Below are 18,818 nucleotides of genomic sequence, written 5' to 3' on the forward strand. Positions count from 1 at the left end.
GGGCAACAAAAGAAGATAGCCTAAACTGCTACCAAACCTGCAGCCTGCCTTTGGCTCTTGCGATATTTGGCACAAGAGTACGAACAGGTCTGGAGCAGAAGCTTGGCAAGGAGCTGTGCTAGATGTCTTTGAAGATTTCCAACAATCAGCTAGGTTTTGGCTAGGAATCCACTGCCTCGAAAATGCAGCAAACTCCACCGCGGGACAATGCAAGGAGGATGTGTCTGTGAAAATTTTGTTTCCCCTGTTCCTCCTGATTAAGTAGCACATTTGACATAGATCAGCAGCCTCTGATGGTACAACTGCTGGTGAATCAGAAATAGTGTGATACTTTATTTTCCTCTGTGATGGATGTATACCCGTGGCAGTCTCTGAACAAATGTATTTCAATTTAAAACATTACGAGTTCATAAAAGAATGCAGAACTGACACTGATGCTTTTATTGTCAAATCAGCTCAGCGTATAACCTCTCTCCTTCAAGCAAAGTCTTGAGCAAACAGACCTTGCAATGCGATGTGAAGGTTAATGAGCATAGTCCTTGCCTGGCTAAAACTGGCAGAAAAAAAGCTACAGTGGCTGCTTTCTCCTTTGAGATCCCCAAAGTGGCTTGTGGAAGTTGCATTTCCTTGCCCTGGTTGTGCCCCAGGCTCCTCATGAAAACTACACCTTGGCTGTGCTGGTGGCAGGCTCTGCTCCACAGCTCAGTTAGGTCTATTTTAGCACAGCATCTCTGTGAAAATATCAGTTCTTTGGGGGGCCCTGTCCAGAGGAGATAGAAAGATCTGGAGGTACAGGTTACCTTAACCTCTTCTTAAATTAGCTTGCTAGGTAATTATACAGCTCCCTAAAATTTCAAATATTGAAAGTGGCCCGAAATGGACATTTCAGTTTTCCTGGTGCATTTTTTAGCAATCTAACAGGAATCAGATTTTCTGAAGTAGCTTTTGGATACCAATTTCCTGGCTAGCTTTCTGAATTCCTAAGAAACCACTCTTCTTAAATCCAATAACTACCTTGTAAAGCTTCATTTTGTTTTTTAATACCCACTGAGAATGAAAATCTGGTGCTCCGTACTTCAAACTTTTTTTTTTTTCTTTTTTTTTTCTTCTCCAACCTGTTAGGCACAACATCAGTAAGACGTGATAAAGACTGTCAAAGGCTTTTCAGTGCATGGATCTCATACAGGGCTTTTAGTGGAGGCAACACAGAGGCTGTTGAGGACTTTGTGTTCCACCATCAGCACTTTGGATTACAAACAGCAGTGAGCTCTACAGACCAGGAGTGCAACACACTGCACAAGTGCTCCTCATGGATAGCTATGTAAGGAGCTGAGCAAAGTCACTGTAGAAAAATGCATGCCTCAAACTCTTACACAGTCTAACAGCAAGAAAATAATAAAGTGGGAAGTTGTTAAAGAACATGCTCTTAGTTGAATTAATTTTCACATTTCCTTACCAAAGGACAGAGGCTCGAGGAACACTGTGAATACAATTGACTATCTAAAGCTGTGTTGAGCTGCACGTTCTACAATGGGTTAAACCTAGCTAAAAAGAAGGGCTTAAATGCTGCTCTTCATTTACAGCAGAGAAGACAGCAATCCTCAAGTCATGCCCATGCACAAATACAACTGTACCTGGTCAGGAAACTCCTAATCTATAGGAACACCCCCACCGGCACACAACACTGGGTCCCACCATGGATATGGATGTTCAGAATGAGCTCTCAGATTTACAAGATCACAGGAAATAAGGCTGGAAGAAAATCCAAGAAATTGTCTATCCTGCTTCCTTCCCATCCATCTTACAATCCTCCTTGAACTATGAAATGTTTCTGTCTCATTCTTCTTGTCTTTATATTGAAGTCTTAGTATCTTTACTTCCCCTTCTTTGTAATCTAAGAACTTAACACAAGCCATTTAGGAGAAAGAGAAAAAAAAGAGAAAAGAAACCACACAAGATTCTTCTGACAATGGTAATGCAGATGCATAAATCTTAACCGCTTTTTAAATTCATGTACTGCATCCCATCAGACGTGCTACCTGCTGAAACCAGCATGATAGCTACACATTTAAAATTAGTTCTTAATCGGAAGACCTTTGAGTTTTGAAACTATAAACTTGTGTGTTCAAACTTTGTGACATTTATACCAAGGCACCATGATTACTTGAATTTATTTTTCATTATCAGTAAAAAAAGACTTCAATACATTATGTACGATTAATTTGAATGCGAGTCCCTGAAAGAGGAGAAAAACAAGAACACTCCTACTCTGAAGTTTTAGCACTAAGCAGTTTTTTTGTTTGTTTGTTTGTCATGGAAAAATACCCTATTTCTTTTACAGCTTACTTGGCAACCTTAGGAAGATGGGCATGAAGCTTTTAATGCCTTTGTCCATTTAAAAACTCGTCTGATCACCTCAAAAAACAGCAACAACAACAAAACATCAACCCCAAGCCCCAAAGAGCTAGATTCTAATTATTGCATTTCCTAGTGGCCAAAACATTACACAGCAAATGTTTTACTAATGTCACCCTACCCCCCTGTCTCAATGCTGATTTGACATTTTGCTCAAAACTGTTTGCAACGAGGACACAATGCAAAATCCCCTTCCAATTGTAAGTACAGTTTCCATGTAATGTAGAGCACAACCTGACCACACACGGAGTGTGCCCAGAGATGCTTGCTCCCATTTCCAGCTGTTCATTTGATGCTAGCTCACCTGTGTGCACCAACAGCTGTCACGGGAGCAGATACATCGCCAGCTGTATTGACTCTATTGCACTCTGTAGTTTCTCTCCCTTGGCAGCTCTGGGGTTGCCTTCCTGGAAAGGAAGTTGAAGGAAGCTGGAAAAGTTATCTCCCCAGCATCGTGCGTATACCATCCATGCAGCTCCATCATTCAGCGATCGTCATCACTGAGAGCAGGAGAAGCGTGGACACGCAACAACATTGCACAAACCATCTAAGCCTACAGCCCCAAATTAACTGATTTCCCTCTCAAATCTCAAGTTTTAGGCAGGCTGGTTTCCTCCCTTTCCTGACATCTGCTGTGTTGTGAAGTAACTGAGCCTACCTGCCGGTCAGAGGCTCTTTCCAGCAGGGATCATTTTGCTAAGCAAAAGGATTTTACTCCCAAAACATCCCTCTGTTCATATGCGAGAGCTTCTCCTTTTGCTTAACATCATGGCAGCACATCCCTTTGACAAAAACAGTACAATATTGCTGCTGAATAAAATGCCTGCAACTGAACAAAGTGCCTCTGTGTTCCTGCCAGAGGAGGAAATGGGGATGCAGGACCTTAAGTGCCTTAGAGGTTCAGAAGAACAATAGCCTCCAAAAAATACCTGTGTAGACCAGGAAACTGCAGCATGGCTCTTGCCTCCACTGGGGAAGTGACAGGAGCAGTGACACGAAGGTGGCACACCCGACAGCCAGCTCCACCACCTCTGGTGTCAGCAGCCATCGGTACCACCAGCCTCGTGCCACGTACGTCAGCAGCACGCACAGGGAAAGCTTTGCTAGCAGCAGGGTGAGTCAAGGCCATGCCGAGACAAAGAAGGGAGATGGAAACACGATGGGACTGCAACAGGCTCCACCCCACAAATTCCTCCAGCAGGAGCCGGCAAATAATCACTGCAAATTACAGCTGCCAAACCAGAACATAATTAATGCGCAGCCTCAGCCAGAAGACCATCTTAAGGGAGAACGTGGTCTACTTAGTTCGCTTACCCATTGTAAAAGGAACTTTATTTTTAGGGATCACTGCTAACGGCAGACAGTTTCTTGGGGGCCATCAGGACTTAAGCAGATGTGGGAGCAGATGGCAGGACAATAATGCTTTTTTGGATGATTGACTAATACCTTTTGCCAAATGCCAGTAGTAATAAACATATTTTGCCCATCTTAGATTGAGTGACAAAGAATTTTCATCCCCAGAGGTGGCAGGAGTTGAGTCTTACTTTTCTTTGCGTGTTTGAGAAGCACCTATGAACCGTACCCCACAACGCCTTCTCCTTCTTTCCCTCCACCTAAGAAATTGCAGTTCTCTATCTATTTTGAAAAGGTAATACAAATGTTTAATCAGTTTTGTCATGTCTTGACTCTGCTGAAAGCAGGATGACATATATACCAAAGCAAGGGAGTAAAATCTGTCCAGCAGAAGGAAAAATTTATGGCCGCAATTTTGCAGAAGGGTCCCTATGATGCAGTAAACTGCAAGAATGAAGCATGAAGAGTTTATTAAAGCCATAAGAATCCTGAGATGAGATTACAGCCTTTATACTCTGCCACGCTTAAAATTTGATAACGCATGTCTCTCTCCCCCCCTTCCTCCCCCTGCCAGCACTCCTGGAAAGGCGGAGAGGGGAAAAAACTCCACAGCAGATTGATTCTGATTTCACATGTAGCGTTCTCATTAATTTTCAAGGCATCAACTCACGCAGATCAAAGTGGCAGAAGATGCTGACATCAGCTTTCATATCTGAGAGCTTATCACTCCCTGATGATAAAATTGTAGGATTATCAAGGAGTGTATCTGCAAGTCTATAGCTACTGTAAAAAGCACCGTGACATATAAATGCACAATGTGACACCATTACTGTATCATCTTTACTGGAACACTTAGCAAAACATTTCCAGTGTCACCAAATGACAGCCATGCCTTTGATTGTACTTCTCCGTTTTGTAGCCTTGGAAATTGTGATTTGGGGGGCAGCATGTTTTCTCTTCGTCCTGGCTGTCCGCAGCTCTGCCGTGACCATCTGCCATGGAAAATGTGCCATGGAAGATCTGGAGCAGCGTGGCCAAGGAACACTTTGCCTGTATCCAACATGCTGATGGAGATAGCATCACTGTGACAGCAAATGATTCCATAACACCACCATTAGAAAGGCTTATTTTGTCATTTTTTTTTTTTTAAACTCAGTTTTACTCCTACACAAAAGCTCAGGAGTAAAGGCCATGGTGTCCTCTGGAGTTCTAACAAACTATACCCTTTTGGGTGCTTGTTTTGTTAGAAAAAGGGACAAGTCAGGGAAACCAGCCTTAGTTTTCCCTCACAGAGGGTCGATACAGTTCTAAGAGCTCTTAGGGCATTAAGTAAATGGAAAAACAATTTCCCAACAATGACAGAGCCTAACATCCCCAGTACTTAGCCTCTGACAAAAAGAGAGAGGTGGCAAATTCTGTGTTAGGCGGTGATAGCACTGTTACCTTCCCAACCACTCTTCTTCCCTCCGCTACGTCCCACCATGCATCAATGCAGGCTTAGTGAGGAGTTCACCAGAGGAACACAGGGAAAAGGCTATCTGATTGAGCTCAGACACGTAGATAGACATCTCATCAGCAGCCTGTCTGGTTGTATTGCCCCGAGTAAGCTTTGGCAAAAACAAAGCTGCAACATTTCTCAGAGCCTGTTCTCCCCGCTCTGGGAATAACACAGGAGGGCGGATTCTTTCTTGATAGTCCTCATGCCATCAAAATGTATCTCACCGAGTCAGAAAGTGTTTATGGATTGCAAATATTGAAGAAGTAAGGTGGAAAGCACACTTGTAGCACTCCCCATTGTAGGCTGGCTTCTCGGCAAACACAAGGGAAAGAAGTCTACGTTCTTGTTTACCATAAACCCAAACCATTACAGAAATCTTCAGTCAGAAATCCTATATGAAGAATTTTGCAAAATGCAATACTCCAAGGCATCAGGCTGTTTGAAACTGTTAATGCCCAGTCCCCACAATCAAAAAGTACTGCTTGAGATGTCCCAGCTCTAGCCTTGGCCATGCCAGTCCTTGAGGCCTACCAACACATCTGCTCCTGCACAGCTGCATAACATAAAGCATTTAACCTCCACCCTACCTCCATGCTTCTCTGATTGTCTTCAAGAGAGTGCAGGAGAGTTACTGGGAGGAGTTGGGATATAAATCACCTGCCTCACGGTGAGAAGCTTCAGGCAGTTGACTGGGTTTATCCAAGACAAAGTTACAGCAAAGGCATGGTTCACAAAGATGAGAGGTTTGCAACAGAAGCCAACTGGAATTAAGGGTCATGTTCCCTGAGAAAGGGTATGTATCACCTGCTGGCTACACTGCCTGAAGTAGCTTATAACTCACCCATTCCCCATATCTACCCCAGATTTCCTGAGGAATCATTTAGATAAGTGATAAAAATGAGTCCTTTCCAAGAAAAGGGACTATACCTAGCAAACAGAGAGCCCAGCTGGCTGATTAATGGGAAAAGCTATTTGATCTGTGAATAGAAATAGTAGTTAGCCGCCCAGAAAACAGCAATGAATGCTATATTAGGAAAATAGGAACAGGAATTGAACAAAATGCCTTTTTAGAAGGTCATGGACCACCACCTTCATAGATGGTGTGATGTCGTGACCACTGAAGCACTGAGTAATGGATACTTCTTCTCTGTACATTTAAAGAAACTGTGATACAAAACCAACATTAAGACTACTTAAACATGTTCTAGACAGAACTCAGACTGAGGACATAATGAAGAAATACCACCCAGCAAAAGTAATAACGCATGCTGTCAGTACTTGTAACAGTCCAAAAGCAATTTCTCCACCAGAACTGGAAAGGAAATACTTTTGTTCAGTGGGATCTTCTGACATTTTGAAATGCATGTGTATTATAAAATAGTACAAGAGTTGAGATTTCTCATGAAATACCAAACGGCTGTGTTTTGATAATGTTGAACCGTTTTGTTTAAAGAGAGAATAGGATGTCTTAAATCAACACTGAAGCAATATAAAAGCGAACATAGAGCTTTTTAGCATAAAATGAATGTTAGAGTACAAAAGCCTCAATGGAATTAAATGAAATAGCATGAAAATTAAATGTTTTAACTCATTGAGACAAGCAATTCAGCATTACATAAGTGACATGCACAAACTATTTGCTTCCACACCTTTCCATTGAAAATGGCATCAAAATGTAAATGTGCCCTTGAAATTTATTTCATTGAAACAGCACTGTTACAGTTGCAAGCCTTGTTTTTCCACATTTTTCTTCTGATTTTTACTTATAGAATATGGGAGTCAACTGCAGAAAAAGGCTCCACTTCTCTGTTCATGGTTAAGCAAACTCATTATGATAATAATATATACATATATATATTTTTTTCCCCTTCCAACTCTTATCAAAGCAATGGTCAGATCTTTTTAAATGGCATCCTTTTTAGCTTGGTGTATGAACGTACACTGAGAGATCCTCTTCAGATCACATCTGAGAAGTTTCTCTGTTTAGGTGAATTTTGAAAGCTACAGCAAGTTTGACGGGAACAGGCGCAAGTTGGATGTATTGAAAGAGATTTAATAGCAAGAATGCCAGAAAATATCAATAAATGTCCATACCAGATTGTGACCTTTCCTAATTCAAAATATAACACGATCAAGCACAACACAGCCCACCATAATGGTCTTTTACATCCTTCTACTTCTTTTTCTAACTTGTCAATTCAGGTGAGGCTTTTTGCTATCCAGTGACTCTTCCCTCCTAAATGCAAGCATCTTACCACCACTGTCAGACTCTTTTCCCACTTTGATATGCATGGTGTCCTCTTATTTGGCAGAAGGATGTATTCGTCAGCCGAGGCAGGTGAAGACCTGCTAAGCTGAATGAAAAGCTGCTGCTGCAGACACCACTTGGAATTTTAATATCTAGATCATCCCAAGTCTTTTCTAGACATAAAAAGGTTATCATTTAACCCACTAAATGTGTGTGATTAAAGGTCAGGATTTTAAAGGAGTGCACATTTTAATGCTACCAGCAGCGAGCCTGTTGATTTAATGTCCAGATTAGATCACCGAGTCAAGCTTTCCTGCCTATTAATGTTTACAGCTAAGCAACTGAGTGGAGATATTTAGCATCTACACAGTGCCTTCCTTATGTACACACCCAACATGCACAAGGTGGTAAATAGTTCAACTTCCAATTTACAAAGGAAAAAACGAAGTGCGGGGGGCTTGCTGCTACTTGCTTGCTCAACATGACTCTGCATCCGTAATGGTGCTGGGAATTTGACTCACCCACCCTGGCAGCTGCCCCTGTCCTCTTAGCCAACATGCAGCACTGATCCAGATGGTAAAAAGGAGCTTCAGATTCTCCAAGCATGTTTTATGAAGAAGGGGTAGGAGAAAGGGGTGCTACAGCTCACAGTCTCTGACTCCAGGTGAGAAAAGGGCTGTCGAGATAGCAGACAGAAACTTAACTTCCAATACTTCTCATATTTTTTTAATACTGAATTTTCACTCCCAGAAGTAGTGCCATTAAGTCATTAATAGAATCTGATGTGTTTTTTTGTTCTGGTAAACAGTTTTCTGACATGAGTAAGAGAGGCTCATTCTGGCAGTCACGAAAGGGACCCTGAACCAGAGATTTCAAACTCCATGTCGTAACTTTCTGCCTTATGGGTATCTCATTCCTATTCTTTCTTACCTCCTTTCCTGTTGGGATTATTTTTTATAAGATCTTTCAGGTTTGAAATTGGTTTAATGACTACAAGAACCTTTCTATTTTTTTTTCTCTGTGTGAGATTTTTCAGTATAAGATGTTTGGTGACCTTAATTATTCTTGACAGAATTTGTTATACATATCTCTTGAGACAATTCAGTTACTTTGTGTTAGGTGCTCTATCTTAGTACTGCTCCTTATAATTACTTCTGAAATCATAAATCTCTTGTAAACTTGACTTTTGTTTTCCTTTTGTTGCCTGTTGGAAAGCCATTCACACTGAAATGATCTCATCAGTCTTTCCAAATTGAGAAAGAGAACACTGTTAAATGTAATCTCACCACCTTGACCAACCCCATGTATTTCTAAAAGAGGTTCCATAACTTTATCTTTTCGCTTTGCAGAAGCATCTCTTGAGTACCTATGTTCTGGCATAATACCAGAAATGTAAGCAATGGATTACATGGACTTCCAAACCATACTTACAACATGGCCCTAAAGTGTTTTCCTTGAGATCCAGTGCAAACGTACTACATCACAATCCTACAAAACTCTTTGAACAAGATGACACGGCAGCCTCAATGGTGCACACAGAATTATTTTACCCTCCTCTGTCCTGACTAATCACTCCTTCATCCCCTCCTTAATTCAGTGGCCACATGGCTGTGTAGCCTTTCCTTGCAGCAGTTTTCTTCTCTTTGGATTGATTCCAAAGGATGGGGAAATCAAAACCACAGCCCGATTCCCATCCAGCTGCCACAGAGACCCACCTCCACTCCCAGCAGCCAGTTGGCACATCTCGTCTTGCATCCTGAAACAGAGCTCGAATGGTGGACAGCAAGGGATGTGTCATCCCAGCTTCATGTCCCCCATTTTCCTTGGCCTAGAGCTGCATATAAATCTGAAGATTGCTGGAACGTGAGCTGAGACCCAACAAAGTCCACCTGAGATGCAGCTGACCTGACTCCCTAAGAGGCACATACACGCAGGCATACAGGCTGCCCATTCTCCAGACCCACGCCTAGCTACTGCAGTCTGTACTGTATTTTGCAGCGAGTGTTACATCATGAAATAAAAAGAAAAAACAATAATCATTTGCTGTCTTTGACAATCTGGCCTTTTTTTTTTTTTTTTTTTTTTTTTTTCTACTTAAACATTCCTTTGTAGCATCTGACCTCTACACTGATCCCCAAAGATACTGTCAGGATCTTATGTTACACTGATGAGAGGCTAGAGCCTGAGCTGGAAAATGTCATGTGGAACATGTGGAACAAGGTAGATGGGGCTGTAATTTGCTAGGTCCTGTATTTTTGCCACCTAACCTTACCCATGAAAGAACTAGGAATAATGGCTTTGAACAAATGGAGGGCTGGAATGGGCTGCCCAGGGAAGTGGTTGAGTCACCATCCCTGGAGGTCTTTGAAAGACATTTAGATGTAGAGCTGAGTGATATGGTTTAGTGGGGACTGGTTGGTGTTAGGTCAGAGATTGGACCAGGTGATCTTGGAGGTCTCTTCCAACCGAGGTGATTCTGTGAAACACTACCTTCAGAGCCTGCGCAGGGAGACTGACAGCAATGAACTGGTGTCCCAAAGAGAAGATCTATCATGCGGCCACTGACAAGGACTGCCTTTGGATATGCATAGTGGAGAGAGGAAGGAATTACCAGGATGGTGACTTGACATCAGCCACTACAGCAAAGGGACCAGCAAGTGATGGTGCAGAGCTGCTCCACATCCCCTTTTCATTTATGTTTGGATTTATAGCCCCAGTGGTACCACAACTCTGATGCAGAATAAAGCACTACAAGAAATTTCTTGCAGAGAGAGCCAGGAGACCATGGTACACCTCCAGAGCCATCTGTTAGTGCACATACAAAATCTCAGACCTTTTATTATCCAGGCAAGCCTGCTGTATGTCTTATACAAACTTACAAGCATACGCTATAAGCCTACAGTATTTCACACCCCAAATGCGTATGTGCACTCACTCATTCACTTCAGGCTGGGAGTGAGCCCTTAAGCGTCCTGTCACAACCTTGCTTTTTCCAGGTAATTCACATTACTTAAGCTGCCACTGCAAGAAGCAGATCTCAAACAGAAATAATACAATTTCTGCAGTAACTCCTGCTTCGTTTACACAGAGGAAAAATCTGAGCAGAAACTGAGCTGAATAAAAACTGCAAATATTAATGCGACGCAAGACAGCAAACCAAACAGTCATACAAGTAAAGTGGCTAGAGAATTCACATGGGTGCTTGCAGTCCCTTCTCAGGCAAACTCTCATCAGTGGTTCTCAATGGTATGAACTGGGAATGACCTGATGTGCCAGAGCACACAACAGGCTCTCCCTGTTCCAGGGAACATTTGAGATGCTTTCAAAGTGGAACAGCTGTAATTAGAGGGGTGAGGGACTCACCCCTTTCAGTCTAAAAGTTGGTAGGTCAAATTCTCAGCTGGGATGCAATGAACAGAGCCTGGCTCACAGTTGAGACATAGATCATGTGTCCTAGACCCCCTAATACCCAAACCCTGACCATAAAGAACAGTAGTAGTTCTAGAGCCAGATGTCAGTGTACACATGTAGACATGCACATATTTGCGATCCCTCTTCTTCTTTTTTTTTTTTTTTCTTTTCCAGCATGCAATAAATGTCCATTTTTAAACTTGATTTCCTCCTCCCCAGCAGAATCCTGCATCAATGGTGCCATCCCTTCCATTTTGTTGCGGGTAACTACACACACATCTTGTCTCAGTTAGTGAACAGGTTTATGCTTTAAGGCAACATCTCTATTTGGGAAAGTGCTTGAGTATGTGTGTAAATCCACTGCTCCGGTATGGCTCAGCTACTGTGTGTTTATCAGTGTCTTCTTCAGTAGTTGGCCTTAAATATTTCTCCCTGGAGTGGATATCTGTAAAGTGGAAGTTTGCTAGCCAAGTGCTCACCTACCAGGGACATAGCAAGATACACGTACCACTTTTCATTACTTTAATAATGTAAATGTCTGAATTAAGTTTATATGGGGCTCTTGAGACAAAGATAAACATTGAATAGGAGAGATATTTGCATTGGTATCTTCCCTTGTGCTAATTAATACAATTAGAAAAAAAAATATATATATATATATATATATGTATATACATATACACACACACATCAGAACAATGATGTGGCAAGACAAGACAAGGCAAATGCAGGGCTCAGGTTTTGTTTTCTGGGCCAATCATTTGTTCTCCAGCTTGTATCTACCATATTCCTGCAGTAGTGAGCTAGTTAGGCAGACTGTTCCAGACAAACAACAGCATCTCATGGAAATTATAGCTGCTCAAAATTCATCAGAAAGGGTTTGAAAGAAGTGACACTCAGCTAACTGGAAACACAAATATGATTTTGTTCTGATTTTGATTAGATTTGTTCAGGTTTATAATGCAAAACTGAAGATTCAAGACCTGGTCTTCCTGCCAAAGGCAGACAGATATACATACAGGGAGGCATATCTGTGTGAGTTAGTTGTTTGTCAATGAAAACACTAACATGTACTAGAAAAACAAGTCTGTGAAAACAGAAATTTTGAGTGTTAAATAATTTCTTAACCACTTTTGATAAAATTATGTTAAAACTATACCAATCCAAAAGGTAATGAGCATCATTTAGCAGAAAGAATTCAAGCTTTGAAGTCAACAGATTTGCTTGTGCTAGTAATTGATCTACTGTAATAACTTTTGTCTGTTATAAGAACACCATTATCTCAGGAAAAAAAAATAAATCACTTTCTCTGTAAGACAACATAAAAAAAGACCTGCAGTAGGTGTGTGCTCTGCAATTTGGTAAACATGCTGTAAAACAATAACATTTTAGCTACCATGGAGAACGTGACTCAGCTGAAGGCACTGAAATTGCACGAAATGAAAACAAACAGATTCAGAACACCCCAGCCTGCCTCAGCCACTGTAGGCAGTCATAAAAATGTGCTAGTAGAATGAGCGTACAAAGCCCTATTTGAAGGCATTGAGCCCTAAATGCAGAAATGGTAGCCACTGAACTTTTCTCCTGCTGCAAGTTTTTGCCTTTTTTTCAGCTTGAGCCTCTCTCTCACGTGCAAGACAGACAGCAACTCACAGGACAGTTTTCTGACCTGTGCAACCACTAGAAGGACAAGTGACTCAAAATTTTGAGATACAGTTACTTTAATAGAGATAGCCTTTAAAAAATATAGAAAAAGGTGTTTGGGAAATTTGTTTCTTTTCCTGCTGCTTGTGTCCTTCAGAACACATTCTGTCTGTTCCCAAGTATCTGCTGCAGCACTTTGAGAAACAGAGCTCCAGATTTTAAAGAAGCACAGTGAGGACAAAGTGGACACTGAAGATGTAGGTAATTCATTATAATATTGGCTGTACTTTCAAGATGTGCAAACATTTTTAACTCTATCAGGTAGAGAGTTCAATACTTAGGTCTATTTAGTAACATGCCCCCTGCCAATCCAGATGGACACTCAAAAACTATTTCTAAATCTAGTTGATGGCATTCTGATAGAAGCAGGCATCTGACTATGCACAAGCGTAGATCAAATGCTGTAGATGACCCGCCAATGCGATTTTACCTGTTACATTGTCACAGACTTACCTGGGTTTTTAGTCCTCCATGCTGTCGCTGGTCAGAGAAGCTTGTTGTGTTGAATCTGTCAGCTCCTTTCCTTTTCCTGCACAGGAGAAGGTGGCTTCCCAGTCTGTTTAAGACAAAACAAAACAACAAGAAAAATTAGTTTAATAAATAAAAGAACTTCCTTCAGAAATGCTTTTTGTTCAATAACACTGTGATCTGCTAATAAAGACGTCATACTGCAGGGAACAGGTGATGCCATTTCACTTTCTTGCTAGTAGGCACCAGAATAAGATCACAAGCCTGTGTCTGGCTGTATTACCCCTGCAGACTGTACTAAAGATGGAGAAAGAACAGACCAAAAGGAAACACTTCTGTTATTTACTAGACTTCACGCCTTTTTTTGTCCTTTTCACACTACATACCTCACGACAATGAATAGTCAAACTGACAGACCTGCCTGCAGACAACACTCTTTACAAATACCAGTCCTTATTGCAGCTCCTCCTATATTTTCATTTTTTACACATTCTGAGGAGTTTTGCACAGAATAATTCTCCATCCAAAATAGCTAATCTAGAACCTGCAAAATCCAGTCACATCCATGCCACTACATATATACCTGGAACCAACCAATCTTCTGGAGCACACAACTTTTTGACTCTAACTGCATCCATATGGCATTTCTCTGGTAAGGTCAGACTGAAAAGATTATTTAAATAGACACTTACTAAAATGTTTTTGTAGGATACAAGCTGCTGTAGCGTAACAATCTATTTTAGCACAGGGTTTAATGCCAGTGAGCGATCTTCAGCCCAGTGGTCCTCACTTTTTAGTGTCTCTCCCCTTCTGCTCATCACAAAGGATCTCCCACCCTTCAGGCACTGCCCAGGCTTCACAGCATGAAAACATCCCCAAAAATTCCCACATTGAAGCAATATAAATGAAGGAGTGTGCCCACAGAAAATACCGTCCCCCTTCCTCATATAACGATACGCTGAGATATACAGCAACCACTACTGAATGGTGAAAGAAAAAAAATACTTCTTACACTCAGGGAAATGAATTACACTGTAAGTCCCTAATCACGCATTCATGGAGAAAACAGCTGCTTGCTGGGTTTTTTCTCCATGTAGCCTGCAACAGTACAGTGGGATTACTTGTCAGAAAGGTAAGCTGAATTCACACCAGAGAGGACTGCATGCTAATATGTAGCAGAGAATATAATTAACAGTCACATTCTAATTAAGGGATGAGATGGATTTTTTGCTGCTTGAAGCATTTCAAGAAGGATCCAGTGTCTCCTTTTGAGAGAGAATCTCTTCCCAAACTACAGGCTCCAGGCAGGATTTACTGGCTCTGATCTATTAATAATGCTGATGGTTAGACTAGAATAATCTTTTTTAGCTTTGAAATCTGGAATCTAGGAATAAACAACAGGCCCGCATCATGCACATTCCCTGTTAACCTCCGTTCTTTTCCTTTCTGGAAAATTTCTGTCCTTTCCTGTTAACCTCCATTCTTTCCTTTCTGACCTGCCTTCCCTTTCTTATCAGATGAAGTTTGCACTGCTGGTGCTGAGCAGGAATGATAAACAAGATGCCTTCAGCAATCATTGGGGAAGAAAAAGAGAAGTTTTGCCTATTAAGTCTTAGCTAAAGGTATTTTTAAAACGGATTTTACATTGGAACAATAAAAATGGAGAAATTTATAGATATCGATTATGTGTCCTAGACAGGAAAGGAAGGAAAGCAAAAGGAAGAAAAAAACGACTTTATTCCTGGAAGTAATGCTGATCCATTGGATACAAATCAAAAGACAAGGACTTGACATAGAGTTTGAAGAGTAATTGATGAATGGATTAATCCATTAATGATTTGATGTTTTTATCACAGTGTTTTCTATCTTCCTCTGCTATAAAGTTTTCTTTTTTTCTCACTAGCTCTCATTTTGCAAAATTATTTTCTATTCAATTGAAGAGTTATCTCTCTGGTTACTAAGACTTCAGATGACACACGACAGACAGACCGTAGGACACAGTAAAACATTTCTGCAGTCTGCACATCCTGTGAATGGCCCGCACCCACAGGATGTTAGTATGAGTAAACTGCAGAAACGTGATGACCAGGACTATGAGCACCTCAGATCTGCACGGGGAAGCCTCACTGGCAATATGCAGAGCCTGACTTGCAGAGCTGTGCAGGACACGCGAGCCATCAGGATTCCTGGAAAGCCCAAAGTAGGCCTGTCCTTGGGGAACCGTGATGGGCGTTGTTTGTGATCTCTCCCCAGTTACATGGCACACTCCTCCCATCTCCTTGGCTGCTGCTGTGAGATAAATGCTTCTGGAAACCAGGCTGCATTTTTAAACTTCATAAAGTGAAGTTTTACAATATTTCGTAGGCACAGAATGGAAGGGAAAAAGTAGTATTTAAGGGTCAAGACCAGAACTCATAGTGCTATTCCAAACCATGGCGTTGGTTTGTCATCTACATCACTCAAATCAACTAGCTCTGTATGTTTAATTTCCTATCTGATCAAGGACTAGAGCTACCCGTACCTCTTTGGGCTGTTGGAAAGCTCTGTATCTACCAAGCATAGATCTGGAGTACAGAAATGAGGTTTAAATACACAACACATGAGATCTAACCTTCATTAAAGACGTCACAGTTGGTACTGGTCTATCAGCAGCAGTGTGACCACAAATGAAAACTATGCCACCAATTTCATTAACATCACACTACTGACCAGCCTTCCCTGACAAGTTCAGAGGACATATTGCAAGTAGCGACTGTGGATCTGTATTGGAGTTTGTACCCCCCAGAATCATTTTCTCCCAAAGGCTTTCCCAACTGCACAATGCACTTAGCTGGTCATCTTGACGTGTGCTGCTCGGTTAGAAACGGGATCAAAATTTATTCCTCACTAACTGGCTGGATTCAGAGGAAATTGTGCCTAGTAAAACTGAGGCCCCCAAGGGACTCAAACACAAAGCTTTACCCAGGCTTTATAAAATCACATATGTAATTTAAATCAGCCAAAAAAAAAAAAAAAAAAAAAGGCATTAAAGGACAGACTTCAGCTTTTGTTAGATAAGAAGTGTTAACAAGAATTGTCGGCAATGAAATATCTTCACTCAGAAGTGAAGCATACAAAACCTTGTATCGGAATTTGAATACCAAATAATTCAGGGTCCCCACTACCATGCATGCTTAAAAAAGATGCATTTTGAGTAGTGGTGGGTTATTTACTTATTTATCCTTTCTTCTTTTGTTGTTTGTTTTGCTTTATTGTTGCTTTGTTTGCTTTTTCTAATTTTAAAACACACATTGGTGTTTCTGGCATGCACAGTTATTTGGACAGACACCTCACAAACTGGTAAGTGTAAGTGGGCTTAGAACAGAGACATTTTATTCACTGAGCACTTATGAGTGAGGAAATTACCTTCGGAGGCAACCCCCTCTCACGACATTTACATTTCAAAATAAATCAAGTTTGCTTAATCTCTAGTTAGCATCTGCACTTCATGCATTTTTTTTTCCTAAACAAAGATAAAATGCCATGTACAACGAACTAATGGTTTAGAAATAGCTTCCACATTAATCACCCAAGTACCAAGATGGTGCCAATCCATTAATCTCGACTGTGGTACTTCCTGAAGAAGGATAGATAAGTAAACAGCCACAAAACATGGAAGTGCTTAGCTCGAGCAGAATTAACTCCAGCACTGGTGAAAAGGAAAATATGAAAGAGGCCATTAAACACATGGTTGCACTAATTTATTTAGATTTAAAGAACAAGGGGACCATTTGCTGTAACTAAATGTAAGATAATTAAAAGTGGGAACTACCAATTAGAATCAATATATTAGCAATAAGCACTCCTAAAAATACCGCGATGCTGAATGTGCCAATGCTAACAGTCCATTTTGTTTTCCAAGCACTGCTATTTCTAAGAGCTCTGAATAGGCTTTCTAGCATACAGCACAGTTCACTGATTTTTTATGAAGACAAAGCCTGCTGAATCTCCCCTTGTATTAAATGTCCAGTAAGAAACAGCACGTGCTAACTAGCCTCCATCCGAGCACTGCTTGCTCTTACTCTGTATTGACCTCAACATACATGTGTCCATCCTAGCAAATTTTACAATTGTGTGCATAAATTCGGCATGACCTGTAGCAATTACATATCAGCAGTAGCCCATTAAGCAACCGCAGCACAACTGTAGAAGCAGCCAGGTCTAATGGTAAACAGCCAAGTCTGCAGCCCAGATCAAGCTTGAGACCAGTCTTTCCAAGCCCTGCCCAGCAATACATTGCAAGACTCCCTCCTTCCATTTTATAAGCAAATATTCTAAGTAGAGTCACCTTTTTAAATAAATGGGGTCTCTTTTTCTTACAGGGAGAGTAGAGATAAAAGAGCAACAGGTGATGATGATTCCTTTTTGCATGAATGCAGCCACGTGTACCTTCCATTAGCACAAAAGAGCTTTACACACATATACACCACGAAGATATTCTATGCCCATACATCTATTGAAAGGAGAACAAAAGTACTGCGTGAATGGCAACCCTAAATACAATGGTTAATAGAGTATTGTGTATAGCTGACAAGCAAGATAATATGCCTACAGCCAAAGAAACACATTTTTATCATCTGTAGGTAAAAGCAAGTGGATATAGTTTCTTACAAATTCCTATTTACACATTTAATAAAACCTTGATTCCCTGTAGTCCTGTCCAGAAAAGCACTCCAAATTCATTTCTCTTCGTAACCCAATTCACTGTTATTGACAACAGGCTTTATTCTTTGCAAAACAACAAGACTGAGAATATTGCAGGGTCTTTCTCTTTCAGACAAAGGAAATCTCATCCATAAAGATCTCCTGGATGACAGCCCTCATCATGACACAGATGCATATGAAGAAGTTGATGCGGGTCAAGGAAAAACACTGCTGAAAGAGCAGTAAAAGCAGTAAGAAGCACGTAAAGTGATAAAATACGGAGACAAGATGCTTTGCCAAGGAAATACAAGCTAACATCATTTAGAAATAGAATGCCACCACAGCAGTACCTCAAGGACTCAGTAGAGGTATGGGCTGCAGGATAGGAGCTTTCCTTGACCCCAGAGATCTTGTAACTCAAAAAGACAAAGTTACACAATGCTTGGCAGGGGTATATAGGCAAGAGAGGGCAAGCCAACTTCCTGATGTTATTTTACATTTCGGCACAAGCTGCAAGGTATTCTGAATAGAGGCTCCAATATTTGCATCATCTGCAAAACAGTAAATACTTGCTCCTGATACCAATAGACTTCTTGAGCAGTCTGGGCATGAACCCGCACAGCATGCAACCTTCCTAAAGAATAACACCAGCAGAATTTATCTAATTTAGTACCATACGTTGCTCTCAAATCAGTGGGAATCATCTGTGTCTTAGTTTTAAACTTGCCTCTTGGTGTCTCGGAACACCAACATACTTTTCAGTACGGGTAGGGGAAAACGATCTATCTCCTCTACCATCAGGTGCTTTATAGTACTTTACTCTGTGTATTTTCAGTTGGGATAAAAGTCTTCCCTAAGGCTTAAAAGCTCTAAGCATTCAAATTTCTCCAAGCCACTTTCAGTGTCCTCGTGTTTCTTCTCCTTACCTCTGAATGCCATTTGTTTGCTTACAAGCAAACTCACGACAATGTTTGTCAATGAATGTAATGCTCTAGTTAGCAAGGAAGAAGCTTGTCATCTAACACTTGCTATAAATAC

General features: G+C 41.1%; 1 long non-coding RNA gene across 1 annotated transcript in view; it reads right to left on the reverse strand.

The window, feature by feature from the left end:
* LOC311436257 overlaps nt 1-18,818 on the reverse strand; it is a 150,188-nt gene that overhangs the window by 17,261 nt on the left and 114,109 nt on the right. Inside the window, exon 2 of the long non-coding RNA XR_014692702.1 lies at nt 13,083-13,185. This is a non-coding gene — a long non-coding RNA (uncharacterized lncRNA). The remainder of the gene's footprint in view (nt 1-13,082; nt 13,186-18,818) is intronic.

This window comes from Aythya ferina, assembly GCF_964211825.1.
Source record: "Aythya ferina genome assembly, chromosome: 4".
Taxonomy (NCBI): Eukaryota; Metazoa; Chordata; class Aves; order Anseriformes; family Anatidae; genus Aythya; species Aythya ferina.